The following is an 11,805-nucleotide window of genomic DNA, read 5'->3' as shown; positions in this document are numbered from 1 at the left end:
AATGAAAAAGTGTTTTGTACTTGGAAATATTCACCAAGAATAGCTTAGACAAACAGTCTTAATTTTAAGAGTCATTCACAGTATGTTCATTTGGGCTTTTCATTTCATTATTCTTCATGTGTCACTAGTCACCTATCACACGAGCTCTATTCCCCAGTAGGTTGGTGGAAATTACTCAAACAGGAGGCTTAAGGAATAATAAAAGTGTGTAACAAATATTTCTGTCTGTGTACTGGTTTTGTTTTTTTTCCAGTCATTTACATCAATCCTGATTCTGCTTCAATTTCTTTTGATAAGAGGAGGTGTTGGTCCATAAGGAAAATCTATTCACCTAATACGTGTTCAAACAAAATCCCGTTCGCTTTAATATTCACTTATATAGTCACAAACATAATCAAAACAAAAGCTATCAGAAACCCATGCAGTCGCTCCGTAAATGCAGTTTGCAGTGTGAATCCAGCAACAGAAACAATTTTGCCACTGTGGGTTCATTTTGACTTTTAAACATTATTGCAGATAATCAATTGCCTCTCTCCCTCTCCCCATATTTAACTTCAGATCACTTTCTCTTACAGAAGATGTTTGGGAGTAAAGCAAGCTCGTATTGCTGTTGCAAAAGCAAATTTCTTTGTTCTGTTGTTTCCAGACTCCATCCACTGAAAAAGGTCCTGTCTGCAGCCAATATGTTCACAATGACTGTTCCAGAAATAAACATCTAGCAAGAATCTTAGCATTTGAGAGAGGAGTTTCTTTAATTATATAATCCAAAATAAATGGGAAAACAGTTATAAAAGATCTTGGTCCTGCTTTCATTGGGCACCTGATATTTCATTTGATCTTTCTTTTACATCAACGAGTGTGCAAAGAGTGGAATTCTGGACCCCTGTGCTGCAAGATTAGATCTACATGGATTATTTTGTTTGCTGGGAAAAGCTTATTTTTATATCAATAATCCTCAAGTTCAGGAGCTTTCTATTGGACTGCATAGCTACAAAATACAAGCCAAATGAAGTACTTTTAAAATCTGATAACAAAGTACTGTGTTATCATTGAATACAAATAAGTAAGAGTAACAAATTCTTAATTTTTTATCTAGATCTGAAGATGTGAACTGTCCTGAAGTCTGAAAATATCAGAACGAAAGGGTTTACTCTTGGTATTTCATTCTGAACAAAATGCTAAATAAAAATACTGCCTTTTGGAGGAAGCATATTTGCTAAATGATGTTGATGTGAAACCAGAGGCAGAGTCAGAAAGAGTTTGTGCTCCTCATTCTCTTCTCTTGACTAAATCAGGACAAACTCATTGAAGTTAATGGAGTTACAGTGCTATAAAACTATAGTGTGAGGTGAGAATTGGACCACTTGTGCTTAAATAGATGCTATCACTTTAAAAACAGAGTTTACTTCACTAAACAATCTGCAAATAAACACAAAACAAAGGGCAAGTGTAGAGACATATTACAAGTAAGCATGCATGCAAAAAAAGGTAAGTGCAAATGAGATTTGAATATTCATGAGTCACAAATCATTGACAGTTTGAAATAATGCAAAACAGCTTTATAAATGAGGTTAAGGCAAGGGACATCAAAGAAAGGCATTGCTAAATCAATAGCAATTTGATTGTACATATACTTGTAAATTGTGGTTACAGTTTTTGTGACATAAGAGAAAAATACCATGCGTGCAGTAAAGAAAGGACACATAAATATTCTTTTTGAATGTGTTATATTTCTGCAATTCAGCATGTACTTGGAGATCTGCCATGTATAAAGTGACCAGACATCATTTTTTTTTTCTGAAGAGAGTTCAGTTTCCTTTGCCTATTCTCTCTCTCTCTCTCGTGGTTTTGCTTAGTATGCAAAAAAAAAAAAAGTTTTCAATAATACCTGAAAAGCAACATAGTAAACAAAATAAAACAATTACTTACTTCACATGACTTCAGTAGAAGGATCACCTGCTAATTAAAGCACTGTCATACTGTCTACATTAAAGTACTGTCTACTGGCTGGTAGGTTATCTGCTTGTTTCAGGGAATTTTGTTCTCAGGAGTGGAAGTCAGATGAGTTGCAAGTTTCAAAGCAAATTGTTGGAATATAGGGGTTTAAAAGAACAATACCTTGAAAGATGGACAGCCTAACCACTGAAATCAGAGCTTTTTCATTGTGTCTTGCTGCATTACAGCCTAATTAAAGTATTGGACCTCCTATGTCATTGTCAATATTTGAAAGGGAAGAGGTTAAAATATTGACGAGTACATAGAAGCAAAAGGCAAAACTGTCAAAAACAAGATACTAGTTTAAAATTACTTCACTGTGTTTTATTTTCCTAAATATTTATATTTTGATTACTTAACACACACAGTGATACATTAACTGGCTTCCCTGTCTTTTGCCTCCAGTTTGATCTCTTCACTCTGTGGCATGACAGATGGAATCTCAGTGGGTCAAGTGAAGCTAAATATATATATATTTAGCAATACTGATAGCAAACCCAAGCAAGGACATCACTTTGGGAATGGGCTGGGGTACTCTGGTTCTTTAAGAAGCAGAAGCACATGACTTCTTGCAGTACTGTGTTTAAAAGCATCCACTCACATCAATGAAGCTGGCAATTAACTCATGTCAAAACATTGTAGAAGGAGAAACCCAGATGTCCAGCAACTTTGGGAAGGGATAACCTCATGTCCATCTCAATCCTCTAGATGAGTTTGTCAGAAGCTGATGTGTCTCTCATGCCACCACAATATCAAAAGATACCTGTATGTGCCATGTTTAAATTCAGAGTGCTTTCTGCAATAAGTCCTTTAAATCTGTGTATTCCTCATCATGAATAAACAGTAGATAAGTTAAGAAGAGCCACTTAGGAAGTAAAAGGCCAGATAAGCATTTTAGGGACATTCCTTCCGAGGAGAGAAATGAATCTCTTCAGAGTGAGCAAAAGCAAGTGTTATCTAGTAGGTGTAACAGAGACCTTGAAATCAAGAGTTTTAGATTTCCTCCTGGCTCTTTCACTGACTGATCAGGTTTATCAGAGGTGAGTTATACAGAATGAACCTTTTAATAAATGGCTTTGGGAACATTTGATTAGGAGGTAGCAGTATATGCACTGTGTTATTAAGTTTATAATTCCTGCTGAGGTGTGTCCCTAGACTTAAATTTCTGCCTTACCTCTAGGTTACATAATCCTGACTTTCTGTTTGCCTGTTCACAACCTCTTGCACCTTCAGAAAAGCACACAATCTCCATTGCTTGAAATGGAAAAGTTACTGTCTCTTTACTTTAGAAATTGCTGTCAAACCTGCAATAGTTTGCCTAAAAGTAAAGGAAATAAATAACTAATCTTTTATGTGCTTTTTAGACTTACTTTGCACCCATCACTATGGCATCTCAATGCCTCTCAAAAGAAATGTGTTTCTCCTTCTGGATGTGCTCAACTCAGATTAGCTGTTGCATTGCTTGTGAAAATAGGTCACTGGTGTTACAGGCCAATCTTCAGTTCAGCAGAAGAATACAGAGATCCTTCTTTTTATCCGAATAGGAAAAAAATCAGGAATGTTTCCCTATTGTTTCTATTTGGCATTAGATCATAGTTTCAAAAGATTGGAGCATGAATCTCCACAATCCCCAGAAATCTGGTGAGGTTGATTAAGATTTTTTTTTCCTACCTTATCCCCAGATTTATTTTTCTTGCCTATTCTTTCTGGAATTTTTCATGTGTCTCCAACAAACAGCACCCAGTCCATTTGTAAACCCTTCCTTTTAGTCTGACACTGGCTGGGGATACAAACTCATACAACCTACCCTGTGAAACTTGAAGCAGGCAGTGCAGAGCAGCTCACGTGGGACCACTTGCACCGCACATCTCTGCTGCGAAATCTCCAAAACAAAAACGGAAAGACCTGGCTCTGCCACCTGCATGTAATCCGGAATTACATGAACGATGCTCCTTCTCATGTCCCCCTTTCATGAGGAGGATCCTGGGTACACACCTATTTTCTGCATCATCACCTTTGCCTACTGCTGTCATCCATCCTTTCCTTCCCGTGTGCCGGACTTGAGCAGGGGCAGCAGGGTGTTCATACAGCACCATGACTGCAGTAACTGTCTTTTGAGCTGTACACCCAGCGTTTCACTTTCAGACACACTTTGGGGAAAAACAGAATTCTCTTATTTTGGTCTTTCTCCTTCTATTCCCACTCTACATCAGGTTGCTCTGGGGAGGAAGCATAAGTCTTAATGGTCTCCACACCTCTCCAAGGTGGTTTCCACAGACTCTGTCCTGAGTGGGAATTGGTCTATTCAAATTTGAATTACTTGCACCCCTTGTAGGAGAGGGGAAGGGTTTAACAGAGGGGCTCATATCCATATCTCCAAGACATTCTTCCTGAAAACTCTCAAAAAATGCTTCTCTGGGTTGTTTCCTGAGTGAGGGAAAAAGAGCAATGAGCCAGACATAAAATGAGAGGACAACGAGGCTACTCCCCCAGCTCTCCATTCCCCTCGGACGGTGAGTCTGTGGTTGTTCTGGGAAGCCCTGTCTCCCAGTAATTGGGCTGGGATTTTCCATGGGACTTTGATAAGAATCCATGAAGAAAAAAGGAGAAGGTAAGTTGTAAGACCAAAACTGTTTTTTTCCAAATCATCTTACAAGAGAGTATGGAAGGAAAAAAAATACAGAGAAGGGAAGAATTGCTAAGGTGAGTGGAGAAGGAGCCATAGCTCCAGACAGGAGCCAGCAAGCAAACCATTAACACCTAACTCCTATAATGTAAAGCCCTACTGGAGTGACAGGTGGAGACAAGTAAAATGTCGTGAGGTGTAAAATGCGAAGCTTTAAGGCTGCAAACCAGCACTCACTTTGAGATGATGGCAATCCAGCATGTACCTGAAACAGAGAGCCCCAAAGTGAGGTTTTTGCACAAACGTGCACATGTCCATAGAGATGTTACTGAAAAGTGTTGTTACACTATTGCTATAGTAGAATAAATACAAGAAAAGTGAGTAAAAATCTGATCCTAATGACCTCATTTTGTAATCACCCATATCGCAGAGCTACTTGCCTTAAATACATAATTGACCTAGAAGTTCTCCTTTGTTAATATAAGAAATTAGCTCCGCTTTTGGGGAGATATGTGTCCTTTTTTTTTTGAACTACTATATTTCATCCAAAATGTTAAAGTTTTTGAAGTAAAATATAATTGTATTATATATTTTCTCTTTAGAATGAATCTGGAAATTGCTAAACCCTAGTTGTCAATACAATGACTAGTTAGTGTGTGACCCAAACTTCACATGTGCCAACAAGTAAATTTGTCTCCTTCTGTTATTTCAAATTATAGGAGATAAAGACATAATCCTCACTGGATCAATTGGAAACAAAAATGCTTTACCTTTTGTTATTTAATGCCATCTGTTAAAATAAACTAAATGCCAAACTTACTACATACAAAGGGCACCAAAATGGCTTTTGGATTTGGCTTATATATTTCAAGCAATGTAATGCATTTCTATACACTCTGACTTCTTTACATGAATTATTATGTACTGCAAGTGACATCTACTGGAGAAAGCAGAGGTAAATACCCACTCTACAAACTTTTTTTTTGCTATTAAAACAACCTCCCCTCTAGGAATTACAGCTATTATTTAATAGAAACCTTGTATTTGTTCCCGCCAAAATGCAGTTACATAAGTACTTTAAGGATGGTTAAATACTGTAAGATTGTCTTTTTCATTCTACAGAAGATTCTTTTGATTTATAGCTAAACTGTAATACCCTCCCCCTTTTTTTTCCCCATGGTTTAAAATAAAAGACATTTTGAAAGCAACAACTGTTCAATCATAGTGTGTAGTCATGCTTGGTGCTTTAAAATTATTCAGGATATATTATAAAATATTCCCCAAAAGAAAACGTGGCTTAAGTTTCAAGTTCCAAGCTTGCGTGTTAACAGATATTATACTTCCAAAGTAATTTGCTTGAAGCTCAGTGCAGAACAATACCTACAAAGTCTGATAGCATGTGCATTTTTAACATTACTTCTTACTTGAAGTTATTTGTTGGGACACATATTCATAAATATCTGCATTGCATTAAAACACTTGCAATCTGTACTTGTCGAATGTTGCATGAGTTTAGTACATAAGAGTAGCACATTTCAAGAATTTTTACTCTTTTATTGGTGTATGATAAAAAAATCCCACAAACAGTGGGAGCATAGCAGAAGGTTGGGAATTCAAAGGCTCATTGCTGTTCAGAGCTCCTGGAAGTGCCACAGCACTTTGATACAGTTGCTTAAGTTGTTGCCTAAAAGCCAATTAAAATCCTTGTGTAGACAAGGCACCAAACTGTTCAAACTCTTCTTACTTGAATCCAACACAAAGAAATACATGCAACAGTTCCAGTTACTTTTACAGTAGGGTTAGTAAACTGCTTCTAATAACACTGACAACTTGGGAGAAATTTCCCTAGTGTAGGCCATTCCCTAGGGTTTCAACGTCTATTCCCCTCCAAGTGTGGGAAAGAATTTCTGAGCCAGAGAGATCAGTTCAGAAAGCAAATCAATAGCTTGCAGTCATTTAAAGATTTGTTTATCTAAAGCTGATTTTAATTCAGTTGCAATTTGTCCAACAGATATATATTCCAATTGCTTTATATTGGGAGAATTTCATTTGGAAGTTTAGGCTCTAAAGCAGTGGAAAGGGGTATCCTTTACTTTAGCCATCAAAAGAAGATATTTTTTTTTCTGTTTGGAACCAGTGCAATAGGAGAGATATCAGTAATATATTACATGAGATTAAGTGGATAATCTGTATGTAATATGTCTGGGCATATGTCCCCTCTAGCAGAAAAAACCCTAGGGAAGAGGGGAACGTATTTCCCAAGGGACTTCCACGTGATGCTGACTCCTGAATTACTACAGCATGGGTGAGTCTCACCCTTTCTCTCCTCTGCTGCAGAATGGATTGTGGGAACAACCCGCTGACCTGCTGGACCCTGGAGTCCAAACCCATCTATGTGGAGACCCTACATGCTCACCTCCACCGGAGGCTCTTGGCACTTTGCTCTGTCCTTCAGCAGGGATGCCACATCTGTATTCATTACTGAAGCTTCCCTAGCCGGCTCCTGGGATTCTCACTTTCCACAGTAACTATCAAGGACGAACGAAATATATGTTTCTCCTTGCCCTTGGGTCACACATTGTCGCTTCCCGTTTGGTTCCTTCCTTACCTTTCTCCTTAGGAGACCTTGAATCTCCAGACTGCCCACATGGAGTCCTGAGAAAGAGGGATGATGCAAAAAGTGGTTCATGGGAAAAAAATCATGATCCCATTACTCTGTCTTTTTCATCTTTAGTCATGAAAGTGTAACAAGGGTCTCTATTAATAGTCTTTAGATTTTGGTTACAGGACTGGGGAGATTATCATCCACCTAAAATAATGTTAATTTTAAAGAAGGCATATTGCCTATAAGGACTGCCATTCTATTCTCTGGACAGGTAATATGTAAAACTGTCGGGTTGTGGGTTCAGTCAGTGAAACTGGGCCTCAAGTTTTGGGTTAGGCATATAACTTATAACTTCTTATGTCCTGTCTCGTCTTACTTTTGGTTAGTGGAAACTGCCATAAATTAATTTCCATTGCCTGTAGGATTTGGAATTTATCCTTCAGAGCATAGACTGAGCTCTTCAAAGAGGTTTCAATTTCTGACCTAAGCAAGGCTTTTCAAAAGTCAAAATTAAGTTTCACTATCATCTTCTAAGCAGTGCTTGCCAAGTGCCTTACAAATGTCTAAAATAGACATTCATATTTAGAATTTGAAAGGGGCACATATTCTAGAAAATCAGCCCTACACAATAATCTATCTTTCTTTTTTTTTCTGTAATAAGGCTTCAATCGTTTTTGTTGAGAAATTTCTTTTTTTTTGCTTATTTTCTCTAACAGTGGCTAAATATAGCAGTTGAAGAAGTGAGAATGTAAATTGCCCATTGGAGAATTGCTTCTGATCAGACTCTGCTTTCACATTTTGGTGCATTTATATTAGTGCAAGTGAAGTGTTAAATGGTCAAAAAAGAGCTAAGTATGCAATAAGAAGTGAAGTACCATGTGTCTAGTTCTGGCATTAAGCAGCTATGTGGAATGATTGCAATGAACTTACTAACTATCTGAAGGGAGAATGTGTCAAGAAAAGTAGCTAAAAAAGCACCTCCATGATGGTGAGAGTGAAAAATAATTCTTACAGGTGAACAGAAATATTCTGTCTGTCCTCTCACACACATTGCTTGTCAACAGATAACAGACCAAAGCCTTCTGACTACTACATTTTATCATAAGGGGCTATATGGCATTTGTTTACATGTGTCTTCTCTTCTGGTATAAGGAACATGAGTGCTATTTCCTGTGGTTTTGTGTGAGATGTGGGAGCAAGATTACATCTTTCATAAGCTGCCACCTGATTTCATAGAGTTCTGAAAAACATGTCCTCTGGGGAGTGTTCGCAACCAAGTCAGGGTTCTGGATTGCCATTTGCCTTCTGACCTTTAGATTAACAGAGCTGCGTTAGAAGGTATTTGTAAGAGCATATGTGTCCATCCATCTGGTTAGTGTCTCTTCATCCACAGTGGCTGCTGTGCATCTTTCCCTCTACCTGAGGATACAGTATCTTCTCTGACGTGGCTTTCATTTCAAGGGGCCTAAGATGAGAGAATCCTATTCATGATGTGTAGATTAAGAAGATTCCTATTGAGAGAGAGCACAGCCATTTAGAAATCCCGTGAAAATCTATCTGGAAAACTCAACAAGAGAAACTAGTTGATGAGACACAACATCAAGGGAAGCTGCATTTCCATGCAACATTTACACCTGCAGTTTACCTCAGATTTATCTTCTTCCCTTGGTGACATTAATTGGACCAAAACATGGTTTTCAGTTAGCTTTATCCTTCCAAGATGTGGTATTTGAATTAGTAACCAGAGTTCATCTGTTTACCAGAAGCTTTTTAGAAAAAGTCCTGAAGCTCTGTATTCTGTATCTTTGGACTGAAAGTTGCCCATGCTTTCTCTTTCGTATCTCTCTCTATTCTCTTTTCTCTTTCGTATCATATGAAAAATAAAGGATATTAAGATGAAAGGCAGTTTACAAATAACCTTTCCATATGCTTTAACGTAATTGTATAAATACCACATATATGTATATGTATATATATATATAAAGCAGATTCTTTTACATATATAATTTCTTAATCAGTTTTCAGAAACAAATACAACAAACAATTCTCTGAGATAAATACGTCTGGTGTGCTGTGAAATCAGTTGAACTCCTGAATCTCCCCTCTTACATTGCTTATTATTACTGAATGATATTAATGAAGCAGGATGGAACTTGCTTATACAAAGGACTCGAAGTTCCAGTTTGTAAGCAAGGTTGCTTACAAATTGCATCATGCTTTTTGCAAGAGGGTATCACCAGAGACTCAGAAATTCCAGATGTAATTTACAAGTAATTAAAATATTCGTTTTATCAATATGACAAACCTACTTCATTTTTGTGAGTTCTAACATAAGGAAAACAAGTATTTATCAAAGTCTCTTCGTATTGCAAGGAAGCCTGTTGTGGCTAGAACTCCCATATTATTATCTGTAGATAGAAAAAATGTATAAAATATAAGGAGTCTTGAACACTCAAAGATTTATTAAGCTGTAGACTCCCCCCCAGAAAAGTTGGTTATATATTTTTTTGCTTACAGAAAGTCCATAAGTAATATCCATCAGTATTAATCTTCATGGGCGACTACTGTGTTCCTCATTAGCTGAATAACCACACTGCAGTATTTTGGCTCTGTCTTTTAGAATTGCCCTCATGACTACAGAAGCATTTGCTGAAAGCTATGAAAATCTATGGCTCTTCTCCTCCTTCCTAGAAACAAGCACAAGCTGGGAGCCAGGACTTCTGGACCTGCCACTCTTTTGCTCTATGGCTCAAAACTAGCCATATTCCCTTTCTGCCTCAGTTCTCTTGTCTGTGGAAAGGGAATTACAATATTCTTCCCATAAGATGCCATAAAATAATTAATGAGAGAGTATGGAGCAGCTCATGAAGAAATGAATAATTTGTGCATTCTATGTAGGGTCTGGATGGCAGGATCGTAAATTAGGCTGGGACCCACACATGGAGTGGAAAAGATAAAAGGAATTACAGAGCAGGAGCCTCTTTCCAGCCAAAACACAAAGTAGGCTGGTAGTTTTTGTGAAAAATGCATCATAATGCAGGAACATAAAACAACACAATATCGCACTGGCAAATTTCCTTCTGGCATGCCTGTCTTGCAAGGCACTTTGCAACCATATATAAGATTCTACATGTCATTTTTTTCAGCATATCAAGAACTGGACAACTATAAAGGGTCAAAAAAACTTTGAATCAGAAATCAAGTGTGAGCATACCTATTACATCCATTCCTGTAATAAAACAACCTGAGACATTTTTATAGTCAGATCCTCAATTGGTGTGAAAGGGTAAAACTCCACTGAAGTCAATGGAGCTGCATCCAATTTAACCTGGCTCAGGACCCGGCCTCTAAGCCCTTAACAAGATTTTAATGTTAGCCATGTGATTTTCATCTTAAAATCCCTGCAGGCAAGGCTTGGGTTGTTGGATTGAGCAGGGGCATGCTGGGCAAGAAACCTAGAGAATCATTTACTCTCTTTTTCTCTCTTTCTCTCCCTCTTTTTTTTTTTTTTTTTTTTTTTCCGACAATTCCATCCTATTCTCTATAAACTTAATATTCATTTGGAAATAAAAAATACTGTTACAGAGATGCCCTTGAAGCTGTGAAATGGAAACTAATTAGTTGTGTGTTGCATTCTTGTATTTGAAGTAACTTTGGAACATTTTCTTTGTATAGAATAAATCATTAACTCATACACCTATTAACAAAATAGAACAAAAAAAAAAGTCAAGATTCTGAGAGAACATCAGTCCTGTTCCATCAGTCAGGTTTCAGACACTTGCCTGTTATTCTTAGTCAAGGATGCATATGAACATCATTGCAAAAATGCCAAATCCTGCAAACCCACCAGTGCTTGCCAGCCCTTTTATTTTTCTATTTCAAGTTCTACTAGAAAACATAGCAGAGGGAAAGCCTGTGTATAATGACACCAAATTCATGACAGACTAAAAAAAAATCTGAAATTTAGAAAATTAAGAGAAACAAAGCGAAACATGAATTACTTCAAGATTGCAATAAGTGGAAAAGATCGTCTGGGTAAACTAGTCCAATGCTTGACATGGAAAGTTTGTCTTCTCTAAACTACCTCAAGATTTCATGTAACCTCTTTTGAAGCACGTGTAGGCATGAGGAATTATCTAACCTGAAGAGAAATTTTCCATTCATGTCATTGTCCTTGTGACTTGCATTTTATTTTTAATTTTTATATGTGCTTTTCTTTCCCATTCCAGGCCATTGTTCCTTAACATGCCACTTCCAACCTCAGCTAATAATCACTCCCTCCTTTTGGACTATTGCCATTTAAGTGTTTAAAGAGAGTGATCTGAGTTTCTTCTTGCTGTTTAAGTATGAAGTTCCACTAGCGTCTTACAAAATAGATCACACCTTGTAATACTTGTTTCTGTCATCATTTTCTGGATTCTTTCTAAGACACTTGCTGTGCATATTGAACATAATAGCTGATGAATTTATTTGCAGAACGGTATCACAACAAAAAAAAATGAAGTAGATACTGTATAAACTGCCTTCTTCAAATAACATGGAATTTGGCTAATGATAATACAGGATTCATCAAACATTA

This window comes from Tinamus guttatus, unplaced genomic scaffold (genome assembly GCF_059628265.1).
Source record: "Tinamus guttatus ecotype Peru unplaced genomic scaffold, ASM5962826v1 Tinamus_guttatus_pri_ptg000327l, whole genome shotgun sequence".
NCBI lineage: Eukaryota > Metazoa > Chordata > Aves > Tinamiformes > Tinamidae > Tinamus > Tinamus guttatus.
The sequence above is the reverse complement of the archived record's forward strand: the minus strand, read 5'-3'. Positions refer to the sequence as shown.